A 14,166-nucleotide genomic window follows, 5' to 3' on the forward strand; every position below is an offset into this window, starting at 1 on the left:
TTTCAGGGCCATTCTGACCGCGGCGGTAAAGCTGCGGTCAGAAAAGGGGAACCAGCAGTTTCCCGCCGGTTTTCCCCTGGCCCAGGGAATCCTCCAGCGCCGCCATGGGGATTCCGACCCCCTTCCCGCCAGCCTGTTTCTGCCGGTTTACACCGCCAGAACCAGGATGGCGGGAACGGGTGTCGTGGGGACCCTGGGGGCCCCTGCACTGCCCATGCCACTGGCATGGGCAGTGCAGGGCCCCCCAACAGGGCCCCATGAAGATTTTCACTGTCTGCTTTGCAGACACTGAAAATCGCGACGGGTGCCACTGCACCCGTCGCACCCCTGCAACACCGCCGGCTCCATTCGGAGCCGGCTTCTTTGTTGCAGGGGCTTTCCCGCTGGCCCGGCGGGCAGCCTTTTGGCAGTCATCCGCCAGCCCAGCGGGAATGCCACAATGGCATCCGCGGTCTCCTGACCGCGGAGCGGCCATTTGGTGGTGACCGCATGGCGGCCGGCGACCGCCGCGGTCAGAATGACCGCCCAAGTCTTTTACAGGTTCTGGATACTACCAGATAAGGGCGACCCCTTCTAGTAGCCACGGTGCTGCTTGACAGGCTACGCCAAAGCAGACCGTACCCTCCAGAAGGAGTCCCAGAGGGAAAAAAAACCAATACTGGGGAAAAAACCTCAAACAGGAACTCCTGAAGAAAAAACAAGAAAAAACAGGACTAAACAACAGGAAACAAAAATAGGCAAAAATCTCCCAAGGCAAAAAGCAGGAACAAACAACAGGCAAAAATCTCACAAGGCAAAAAAGCAGGAACAAAAATAGGCAAAAATCTCCCAAGGCAAAAAGCTGGAAAAAAGAACAGGCAAAAATCTCCCAAGGCAAAAAGCAGGAACAAACAACAGAAGCAAACAGCACAACCAGAAGGAAGTGTTTGCAACGCAAGGAGGAACAAGACTGACTGACTTATATACTGAGAAAAGGGAAGTTACATCACAGGAAAAGGAAAGAACACCATCTTGAATTGGGAAGAGCCCATAGACCAGTAAAGGAAAAAGGAAGTAGTATAAAAGAAAAACAGAGCATGCTGGGACAAAAACACGAAGAAGACAAGATGGACACAACATGGACAGAGACAGGTAAAAAGAAGAAAAAAGGGCTACAGGTAAGTGTAGCGCGACCGGGAGCGAAATATATGCTTCCCAGAATGTGTAGTAAAAAAACGCGGGGAACTCCGAGTATCGATAGCGCGTTCCATCCGCCAGGACAGAAAGAGACGCCACGTCTGAGCGCGGCGTTACACAACCACCTTCAAGCTATACAAAACAGTGCAACTTCAAAAAGCAGAAAGACATTTGTCAATGTCATCTCACCCCACAAAACCGTGCACCAGATCCTTAGGTATGCAAACCCCTTTCTCTCCCTCGAGTACTGTGGGTATACTGCCACCATCACTGCAGGAATCTGCCTGACTGACCTTGAAGTCCAAGGGCCTTCCGGACTTTTTCTCTTCCATTCCTAATTTTTTCATCTGCAGCTTGAATTCTCTTTTCCCTTCCTCAGTTTTTTTGGGAAGCGCCCGTGGGTAGAAACACTGCTCCTTGCTCTTCCAGGAAGCTCCAATTCAAGGTTGTCACCCTCAACCACTGCGGGTGGTTCCTCAGAAGAGCCATTCCCAGGCTCCCCTAATCCACCATTCCCTTCCAGGTCATTTTCCTGTCCAGAGTGAGCTTTAGCCCAGGCCCTCAGTTCCTTTGTAATAATCCCACCTTCTTGGTGGCACACTTACCAAAAAGCCCTAGCTACTTTCACAAGTCTCTGAGCTGGGCCACTGTATAGGTTTCCAGGTTTGTATACTAAGCAAAACAAATAGTGGAGCACTCATGTATATAGATTCCTAAATTTTACCAAGATCACTTTTAAATCAACTATTCATGTAGTCAAAATGTCCATTTATAATTTGCTTTTATACAAAAAAGGAAGTAGGTATGTGGCTAATTAAGTCAAGTACATCATTTATTAAACATAGACATACATCCATAACAGCATACATTGATTATCTTACAATCCAAAAAATGATATTGAAAAATGAACAAATATTTTACCAGAAAGTTTTTTTTTATAAACCTCACAAGTTATGATGAATAAATATCACAAATTCTGATAAAAACCGTCTTCACAAATGTTGACAGGAAACAGTCAATAGACAGAGTTGACAGGATACAGCCGACACATGTTTCGTCCTGTTCTAGGACTTTCTCAAGGCTTTTAACATGAGAAAATATATGTATAAAAATTTAAAATAAATCGACATGTATATTACTCTACAACAAAGCCACATACACTTAGAAAATACCAAGTGAACAAACTGAACCAAGACCTACACCAAATCACCAAAGAAAAAATATTTTATTTAAGAAAAAGTGAAAAAACAAAAATAAACAAAGAAACACACAGGTAGTGGACCCCATTTTCAAACCAGTATTATGTTAGTACAATATGTGCAGTGAGTGAATAGTCCATCAAAAGATGTAGTCCTTTACACTTGTAAGTATAGCTACTAATGCTCAAATGTACCTCTTAATATGTCTTATAATCCACTGTCTTCTATGATGATACTGGTAAGAAGAAAAAGTACCAACATTATCTAACCACATAATCTTCCAATATGTTTTGTACCTCAAATAACTAATCCATCACTTGTACCAACCTTCTAATTAATTAGCAAATATAAGCACCCTTCGTCAACAATTTGATCCAAAGCGTCAATGTATCTGGAAACTTTCATCTTGGGTATAGCCACTTTAATGCTCGAAAAGATATATAAATGACCCCTAGCGAGTATGAATTAAAAATACACAAAATCACCAAACTACTCGTTACAGCACCAAATAAACAAAAATTCAATTAGTTCAACACAACTTAAACATTAAATGTAGGACTTCCAAGCATTAACCGAATAAGAAACCATTGAAACTTGTAAGCCCACTTATTTGAAACTTTTGTTTTTTCGCTTATTATTCTTTTGTATTGCTTTGCAAATATCCAATATTTCTAATCTAATAAATTTCAGTTAGAAAGAATTAACTTTAAAAGTTCAATTACCTTTCTGTTCGGCAAAATTCCAAGCAGATCTTGTGGACGCATCATATGCGCTTGAACGCCGAGTAAACCGAATGTTTCCTGTGCCGGCAAAATATAGTCCGGACTGATTTCAATTGGGCACGTCTATTGACGTCGTCCAGCGGACCGCCACCCGTATTTGACTTAAGATGGTCGCCATGTTTAAATTTCGCGTGTATGTATTTTCTATACATCAAATCATAAGAATGCTATTTTAAATACAATTTAAAGAGAAAAAACAAACGTACCAAATATTTTTATCGAAAAACGTACATACTCACACTTATAGATCAACATAACACGATGCATTTTGACAAAATTGATTCAAGCGTAAAGACTAATTGCAACCTTCAACAAATGGGGCCCCAGAAAAAGCACAACTAGTGTATAGTGAACACCAATTGGCCCGCAGCAAATCAGTATTGATAAACCACTAACAAACAGTCCACATATGATATTTATTACAAAGTTAGCGACCATGTCATAATTTATCAAAGAAAAAAGCTCAACTAGAAGGAACACAGAAGTCTTCATGTCTCATGTCAATATGTTATTGTATCAAAGAAAAAAACTCCACCTCTTTGTCTAAATCAAACCAATATGGTTAAGATGTCTATTGTAGCGTATTTATGCTCTGTGATGACCACTCTGTTACCATCTAGCAAGAGAGAAAAACAAATTCAGCTAGGTTAATTCAAATTTAAAATCAGTGCATGCAACTCCAGTACTCATGCATAGCCCCACAGGAATTTGAGAGATTATCATGATGTTAGTTAAGATCAAACAATAATAAAGTGAGGAGGAGAAGAACTATAGATAAGAACCATTATGTAAACATCCTAGGATTCAAAGGACATAGGTAAATTGATCCAATGTAATTCTAAAAGACATTGTTAGTAGTTATTGAATTACCATTTTATCATTCTACTATTTATGAATAATAAATCGTAACCTCAGTTTTTCAGATAAAAATGACACATATTGATCATTGTGAAAATCATTATAAGAAATGATGCATTTCATGATCTAAATTCATGCCTAATTCAATACTTCTGAGTCTAATGATCCACCTAGCCTCTTTTTTTCTAAGTTAATTTTCTCAATTTCCCCCTCTTGGGTGTGGAGTTGTCTGACTAATACCCATATATTTGATCACAGGAATTTCTAAAGTTGTATGTTCTTTATTGATATGTCTAACAACGGGTGATGAGGGATCATTATTCCTTAAAGAACGCATATGTTCCCTACATAAATTTTACCACACTCACACAATAATACGTACACAACGTATTTCGTGTTACAATTTATAAAAGATTAAGGGCCTCATTCTGAGGCCGGCGGGCGGCGGTCGCCGCCCGCCTGGCGGGAACCGCCATATGGCCGCTCCGCGGCCATTCTGGCTTTCCCGCTGGGCTGGCGGGCGACCGCCAGAAGGCCGCCCGCCAGCCCAGCGGGAAACCCCTTCCCACGAGGAAGCCGGCTCCGAATGGAGCCGGCGGAGTGGGAAGGTGCGACGGGTGCAGTTGCACCCGTCGCGAATTTCAGTGTCTGCTAAGCAGACACTGAAATTCTTTGTGGGGCCCTCTTAAGGGGGCCCCTGCAGTGCCCATGTCATTGGCATGGGCACTGCAGAGGCCCCCAGGGACCCCACGACACCCCATACCGCCATCCTGTTCTTGGCGGGCGAACCGCCAGGAACAGGATGGCGGTATGGGGTGTCGGAATCCCCATGGCGGCGCAGCAAGCTGCGCCGCCATAGAGGATTCCTGAGGGCAGCGGAAAACCGGCGGGAGACCGCCGGTTTTCCCTTTCTGACCGCGGCCAAACCGCCGCGGTCAGAATGCCCTTGAGAGCACCGCCAGCCTGTTGGCGGTGCTCTCGCGGTCGTTGACCCTGGTGGTCAATGACCGCCAGGGTCAGAATGACCCCCTAAATCTTATAGGATTTACTGTCATTAAATTTGAAATCCAAAGTTTTATGTAGTGCTATATGACACATGTTGCAGTTGCTACATTTGTAAAAACCCATTGGTTTTGTCGGCAACCATGTGTTTGAGTTGGCCTTAATTGGAGGTAGAAAGTTTTTACAAGCCAGATCCCTAATAGTTGTATCCCTTTTGTGAATCATTTTAGGTTTAGTTGATAAAAGTTGTTTTAAGTTATCATCAGTATGCAGAATATTCCAATGTTTAAGTAGAATTCTATATATAGCTTGACTGTTTTGACTAAAAGCTGTACAAAAACGTATTGGATTTTGTGATGCTAGTTTTTTAGATTTTGTAATTTTTCTCAAGAGTGAAGATCTCGAAATCTTATTAACTTTATCTCTTGCTTTTTTTATAATCTGCATAGAATAACCTCTTTTGATAAATCTCTCCTCAAAATGTTCCAATTCTTTCTCACATAAATCAGATCTGCTACAATTCCTTTTTATTCGGATCATTTTTCCAAAAGGTATAGCATTTATCTGTGTCCTCGGATGTGAGCTATTGGCGTGCAATACCGCATTGAAAAGCGGTTGGCTTACGGTATGTTAAGGTGTGAAATCTATCATTCTCAGTAAAGATTTCCAAACCTAGAAAGTGTATCTGATCTCTACTATAGTCATGTGTTATCGTAATGTTAAAGTCATTGATGTTAATATGATTCACAAATTGTGTCAATAATAATTCACTTCCTGTCCAAATCATGAGAACATCATCTATATATCGACCCCACAAAAAAAATATGTTCAGTTAGATAAGGAGGACCGTTCTGCCAAATATGTATTTTTTCCAAAAAAAACATGTATAGGTTGGCATATGATGGTGAGAATCTTGAACCCATAGCCACTCCTTGGGCCTGTTTGTACCATTCACCTTCACGAATAAACACGTTATTATCCAAGATGAACTCAATCATAACTAGTAACATATCTGTATGTTCTAAATATGAAGCTGATCTTTGAAGAAAGTGCTGCACTACTTCTAAACCCTTGAATTTGGGTATACATGTATATAAAGAACTGACATCCATGGTTACCCATAACATATCTGGTGACCATGTGATGTCCTCCAATTTCATTATAACATCTTTTGTGTCCTGTAAGTATGATTGTAAGATTTTTTACGATTGGCTGTAGATAGTTGTCAATATACTCTGAGAGTCCTTCAGTGGGTGAGCCTATGCCCGATATGATAGGTCTTCCCAGAGGTGATGTCTTGTGCTTATGTATCTTGGGTAACATATACATACACGGTGCCCTTGGATGTGTGTTAAGAATATATCTATACTCTAAGTCTGAGATAAGACATTTATCCAGCCACATTTTCAGGAGTTCATTCAATTAGCCCACTATTTGGAATAGTGGATTAACCTTTAGTTTAACATAGGATAAAGCATCATCTTTCAAGGTTTGCCAGCTGAAATTCCATGTTTGCAGTTGTATAGCCAGTAGCCAGAGACATGATTTGCGGCAAAAAATCAAAAATACCGATTAGGGAGAATTTAACATTAAAATTGGTAAGCTGGTAGCTCGGCACAGAGCAGTCAGGCTCAATTTAGAGGCAGTGTGTAAAGTATTTGTACAACACTTCAAGGAGTAAGACAGTGAAAACACCACACAAAATGAATCCACACCAGTTTAGAACAATGTAGTAAGATTTAGTAAATAAAACAAGACCAGAACAATAAAAATCTAATAAGTAGAACTTTAGTTATGAATTTCTAAAGATTAAACTGTGAAATGGCACTTAGAAGCAAGAAGTGCCAAATGGGGGAAATTTAGTCGCACCAGACTGGGACAGAGTGAAAAGGTCTGGCTGACTGTGATGGGGTGAGGGCTGGCTATAAGGATCCAGTTGGGCCCGCTGAACTAAAGTACCTTCAATCCTGGTTGCAGATCGTTTAATCAGTTTTGAACCACGCAGTAGAGGTGATGCGTTGATTTTCTCCAAGCAACATTGGCGAAGCCTCGGTTCCGAGACACAGCAGAGTTAGGGTGCGAGTTAATGCTGAATCAAAGTTGAAAATACAGTTGTGGGGGTCAAGGATGCACTGTGCATTTGAGTTGATGCATCAGTTTCAATAAGCACAGGGGCTGCGACGTGGAGTTTTGGAATCAAGGCTGCCATTGATGGGGATGTGGGAACCTTGCGCCAAGACAATTGCTGCTGTAGTGGTTCTAAAGTCGATGCACTGGTTCTGTTTCATGCAATAGCAGTGTTGATTCTTCTACCGCAACAGAGGATGTGTTGGTTCCACTAGTAAACACCTTAGGCCCACTTCCCAGAGTCTGGGACTGGGGTGGCACCACTTAGCAGGGCAGACACACAGATGGCAGAGTCCAGATACAGGAGCAGGGTGTGTGGAAGTCCCTGACATTTCAGAGTAGGAAGCCAGTCAGCTAGCCTGTGGAGTCACTCAGGGTTCAAGTGATGCAGGTCAAGTCCTTCTCACCCAGAAAGGGTATTCGCAGGCAGGAGGGCAGCACAGCATGGCAGGAGTCGAGGAAAACAGCATTCCAGCTTAGTGTCAGTCCTTCAGCAGCACAGCAGTCCTTCTTCCTGGCAGAGTATTCACAGGTCAGAAGTGTAATGTGTTGGAAGTGTCAGAGATCCAGTACTTATACCCAGCTCGTCCTTTGAAGTGGGTGAGACTTCAAAGACAGGCCTTTGAAGTGCACATTGCCCTTCCTGCCCTGGCTCCAGACTCACTACAGGGGGTTATGCAGCCCTTTTGTGTGGGGATAGGGCACAGACTATTCAGGTACAAGTGAGGCTGGGTCCATCTCCTCTCTCCCATCCTCCCAGGATAGCCCATCAAGTCACATCTAAGTACCAATTCTTTGTGGCTGTCTAGATGGAATACACAAAGCGCAGTTGTCACCCACCCCAGAGAAGTGATCAGAGACAGGCAACAGGCACCAAAAGGCCAAAGTCAGAAAATGCTAACTTTCTAAAAGTGGCATTTTCGAAAGTACAATATAAATCTGACTGCTCCATAACTTGTGATTTCAAATTGTGAGTCCATAAACACCAAACTCAAAAAGTTAATATTTTCCAGATTGCGAATTACACCTATAAAATTAAAATTTCATTCTGATACTGTCCTATAGGAGAGACATCCCTGGCTGATTAATAAATTGCACCCTGCCCTCTGGGTCACATTATGGGTGAGATATGTAGAAAAAGGTTTGGGCCTGGCAAAAGGGTTATTTTGCCAGGACGACTTGGCAGTGCAGAACTGCACATGCAGGCTCTACAATGGCAGGCCCGAGACATGGTTAAAGGGCTACTTAAGTGGGTGGAACAATCAGTGCTGCATGCGCACAAGTAACATTGGATTTACAGGCCCTAGGCACATGTAGTGCACTTTACAAGGAATGTATAAGTAAATTAAACGTGCCAGATGGGGATAAGCCAATATTACCATATTTAGCAAAGAGAGCACAAGCACAAACTGCGCAGAGTCCTAAAGCCAGAAAAAACGAGGTCAGAAAAGTAGAGCAGGTAGGCTGTCAGGTCAAACATGTCCCTTGAGAGAACACTGCCTACACAGACGACTCAGGTTTTACAATCACATGCCTTGTTAACAATGTCTATGATGATCCAATATTGCTTGTGAAGAATTCTAAGGTTTAGACCATTAATCATTCGCTGAAGAAACAGAGAGGTATGGATTAAAACTCAATTGGGCAAATTGAAAGTCCTATCCCTTACAGATTGTAACAATACAGCAGGCCACGAGCTGGGATTTCAATGGAACAGAGACACATAAAGTACCTGGTAACTGTGATTAGTAGACGTTTAAAGGTATTGAGTAAGTATAATTAGTTCAGTTAGACAGGTTTGAAACTGTGATAGGAAAATAAATTAAATTGCCATTATCCATAACTATCTACATATGTCAGATTATGTATCACCAACATTACTTGGATACCAGGCCCAACAGGTGTGATGGTAATCCACCTCGACCCATGTGAACATGCTGCAAGAGATCAGCTGATTACAATCTTTCCCAGGACACCAGTGGGGGACGGGGTGTGGAAGGGATATGGGGCTATAGGCACTGCTCCACAGAAGTCAGTCCCTCTGATTCAATGGCTGCAGAAATGAACATGGTCTTGGTTGTATTTCCAATTATGCTGTTTTAGACAAGGCGTAACTCCTAATACACATAAAAGACTTCAAACTCTGTTATGTCTTTGGCCCAGCTACAATTCCATTATATTTCTAATGGCAATACCTTATCAGGCTGCTTAATAGGTGATCCCTCCAAATTACTCCTCTAAAAACAGTGTCCCTCTGCAGTAAAGGAAGTAAGTTACCATGTTGTTTAAATACATCATTCATGCAGATCACCTCTTGAAATACCTGGTTATATTTACCTTCTAATCCTACTGCTGAATTCTTTCCTGTAACTACCTCTGCTTTTATGTTATTTGACACAAAAATGAAATAATGTATTGTTTTACTTCATGACTGCATGGGTGAATCCACAAAAGCTACCCTATTGTTTAAAGTTATGGTTTCTTCTGCCCTCTTTCTTGAAACTCCTCTTCGGCATACCTGTATCTTTCTATCTTGTTCCTAGTTTGTTTGCTTCTGTTAGAGTTTTTCAAAGTTTATATTTTTGTGTGACAAATAATATAGATTAATAATAAGTTTACATTGGAGCCTCTATGCAAATGACGAATTATAATGAATGCACGTGAAATTAGTTTAATATGAGGTTTAGAAGTGTGTTTATTAACATGTTTTAATTAAGCCACATTTTGGTGAAAACATTATGTTGGACAGAATGGAAGCTGTTTCTGACCCGGCTTTACACTTCTGCATTCACCCGCTCCCATCAGGTTCCCCTGCTTATCTTATCTTCCCACAGAGCAAAGGCAGTTGATGTAAGTAATGAATACAAAGGCTTATTGATGCAACTTTTAGTGTACTGGAAAGAGTTAGGCATTCAAGGATTTTTCCACTGTGTTCCCGTAGCCCAGCTCAGTTTTGTACGTTCATTAATCACTTTTGTTGCATATTTTGATCAAAACACCTCCGGGTGACAGTGACTTAGAAAAGTAAGATGCTTTCTTAGAAATTTAATAGTGTTAACATATGCCACTGACTTGAATTACTCTTGTTCGCTAAACAATTATTACAGGGTTCATATCATGCTGAAGCTGTCTTTTAGTTAATTTTATATGAAATAATTGCGTTTAAGAACTCCATGGTTTTGGGAGTGAGACAGATTTCAATCGCAGATCTTCCCATTTTTAAAGAGATGCTGTGCAACCTATTTTTGATTTTGCACCTCATTTGGGACTTCGAAAGATTTTTTATTTTTGACTAGTCTGTATTAATTTTCCATTTTTGAGCCTTCATGGCAGTTATTCTCTATCACTTGATTTTTAGATTTCTGTGTAAAAAAACGTTAATTTTCCCTAAACTAGAAGCCTATTCTAGACTGGTCACAGTTATATATTTTTTGATACTCTGCTTAACTGATGTTGGGTGGGGTGCCTTTTTATGAATGATGAATCAGGAGTGGAACCTCCTGAGATAAATTGTGGGGTTCAGAACAGTGAGACCTTAATAAAAAAATATGTTCAAAAAGTTAAAAAAGTCAAGAAAGTTAATACACACTCTCCTATGGTAAATTACATTTTACAAATTAATTATTCAAAGCCAAAATGTGGTGCTTAGACAAATCAGACAAAGAAGAGCAGTGATTATTGATTAGACTAGAAGTGATAGGTGCCACTCTTCCTCTGACATAGTTTTGACATAGTTTTGAAGCAATTCCTTAATAAAGGTTAAAAAAGTGAATTTTTCAGTTGGTGGTATACTAGTAATTGAAAGTATAAACTCAGAAGTTCATAAGGCCTCCCCTTGCTAGCTAGTAAGTGTATTTTGTTGTCTTTTGACCATCTAGCAATTGCTAGTAAAGCTATCTATTGTCTCCAGTTTTCTTCCGTACCAAAGTGTGCAGTATATATTGCCATCTTTAGGGAGATTTGTAACATGAAGACATTAAAATGTATTGCTAAAATCCTTCTACCGTGGGGCACATTAAAAAACATATTCAATTATTCACATTGGGGCAGTGAAGTATATTTGTGGATACATTTTTGATGATTTGTTGAGGGTAAGATGTGTGAATGGCTTATGGGGATATTATTAGTGAAAGAGATTTTACTTTAAAGATTGTCCTCAACTTGTATTTCTCCATTCTTACTTTGTGATGTCAGGTTTTTTTCCAGTCGTAATTTATCATACGCTTCTCATAAAAATGACAAGCCTCTCTTTTTGCAGGTTTGTAAATGGTAAGTAAAAAGGGGATGTGCAGGGGCAGATTCATACTGATAATTTTTACAAATATATGCATATATATATATATATATAATTATATATATGTATATATATATATATATATATATGTATGTGTGTGAGTATATATATATATATATGTACATATATATATATATACTGTATATATATATATATGTGTATGTATATATATATAGATGCATATATCATAGATGTTTTCTTCTACTGTAAGTATTGTGAATACATTATTTCATTATCCGATCATTTTTTAGTTGGTTCAAAGTTGGCTACCATTATTAACAATTAGGAGCAATAAGTCCTTTCAGGGAGCGTTCCATTTAATCTTAAGAAAAAATGGAAAAATCTAAATGTCACACTATTGCCCTATATGTTGTGAACCTAAGAATTGTAAATGCCTGCTGTATATCACAGCAAATGTGAATTGTGTTGTGTCAGAGATACTTTTTTTTTTTTTTTTTCAAAGAATGTAAGGGTATTATATCATATCCAATGGCCTGTTAGGCTAGTTAGATGTGTTATACCACAGACACAGAAACAGTACTTCAAAAATGTATTCGTGAAGTATCATAAAGACTTGTAGAGGGAGTCCATTAAGGCAATTTCCAATTGGTGAAAGTACTTATTGTAATAATGCCAATAAAACCCTCCTCTTTACTGCTATGCTTTAAGATTTTGTAATGGTCTAAGGCGATGAGCTTCTTTCGAGAGTTGATTAAAAAACACCTTGACATTTTGCTTATCAACCTAGTTGGTTTCTGAATATAATGGGAAATAATATATTTCAAAAACCTTCATTATCTGATTTGAGGTATAGTAGTCTTTGAGTTCTACATGAATTTGAGTGACCTGATCTTTATTTCTTTTGACCTTGGTTTGCCAGGTAAACATTTTTCCACTAATTTTTTCTGTTGCAATATGATTGTCAGCAGTACGCATTCAAAAGATTAGTTCTTAAATTTGGCTTGGGTTTCTTGTAACATCGCAAACTAATTCTTTTGGATCAAAGGGTCAATGCTTCTCCAGCAATGTTTGCTCGCTCGTAATCCCAATCAATAGTTCATCATGTTTGGTTCTTTTTTTCATAATAGAATATTTATTTATGCTTACTCCAAGGGAGAATGGCTAAAATATTGAATCAAAAATAATGTGTCACAAATCATCTCTACAAAAGTATCAAGGAACAGAATATAGAAGGTATAATTTTATATAATATTGTTTTTAAATATTTAGTTGCATGTAATAATATTTTACTTTAATATAGTGGTAGTATATATTGTTTTAATTCATTTACGATATATTAGTTGGTGTATTAATTGTAACTGCTAATATAATTGATATAATTGTTTTACATTTTTAAGCATAGTTTGTAATTTCTCATCTGTAATTTAAATTGCTTTGCATTTTTTTAATTAATAATTCATAATCTAGTAGTGGTTGTTGGGTTTGTAGGGAAATATGATTTAAATTATTTACATTATAAATTGTAGTTTTTTATTTTTGATTAATGTTTTATGTTAATTCAATATTTCATTGATAATTATGTAAATTGATTAATTGAATAATTGTTATTGTAAATATTCTTACATATCTTTTTAATTGATCGTTTTCATTCGTAATGTCAGATGCATAGTTATATTTAATGATTTAGCAATATGACACTGAACAACAACAAATGCTATAAATGCTCAATGTTCACTTAACATTCAGGCCAATCAGTCCAGATGGGTTGGACTCCTCCCCACTCCCTGTACCAGTGCATCACATTTCACAACACTGTTCCATTTTCGTGTATATATCAGGTGCTCCGTCCAAATCAGGCTGTCTCATCTTTGAACCCCTCATTCTTACCGCTGCCATTATGAGTCAGACATGTTTATTGAAGTCCTCCCCACCACTTCTCTGTGCCCTCCTTTGTGTGACCTCTGTGTGTCCAGTTATTTGTGTATGCATGTTCTGTGAGTTCCCCTCTGCAGTTGTAGCTTGTGGTGCTGTTAACAAAGAGGCCAGGCCTCAAGGTCATCCTGTAATTCATCATCTCGCCTAGCATTTTTGATGTGTGCTTCATGTGCAAGGGCCTGCTCTGTTACGTTCTTATGACACTATGCAACCGAATGATCTCTCGTGCTCAGTCAGCTCATTGCCACCCACCATTTAGTCAAGACCAACGCTAGCTGAAGGAAATTCAGGGGCATTTTCCCTCCCCTTGGCTGTCGCATAATTCCTAGCAGGCAGGTTTGTGGTGTTACCATAAATTCTATTCCTGCCACTGTGCACTTGGTGTAGCCACCACCAACCAGAAGGCATGCACTGCATGTACCATGTAAAAAGGATGCGTCCTCACAACCACATTTTGGACAATCTGCATTCCTCCCCCTGTACATCCTACGGAGCTTGACTGAGGTTAAATATGTGTGGTGAGTATACAGGGAGTGCAGAATTATTAGGCAAATTAGTATTTTGACCACATCATCCTCTTTATGCATGTTGTCTTACTCCAAGCTGTATAGGCTCGAAAGCCTACTACCAATTAAGCATATTAGGTGATGTGCATCTCTGTAATGAGAAGGGGTGTGGTCTAATGACATCAACACCCTATATCAGGTGTGCATAATTATTAGGCAACTTCCTTTCCTTTGGCAAAATGGGTCAAAAGAAGGACTTGACAGGCTCAGAAAAGTCAAAAATAGTGAGATATCTTGCAGAGGGATGCAGCACTCTTAAAATTGCA

Source organism: Pleurodeles waltl, chromosome 5 (assembly GCF_031143425.1).
Source record: "Pleurodeles waltl isolate 20211129_DDA chromosome 5, aPleWal1.hap1.20221129, whole genome shotgun sequence".
NCBI classification, from domain to species: Eukaryota; Metazoa; Chordata; class Amphibia; order Caudata; family Salamandridae; genus Pleurodeles; species Pleurodeles waltl.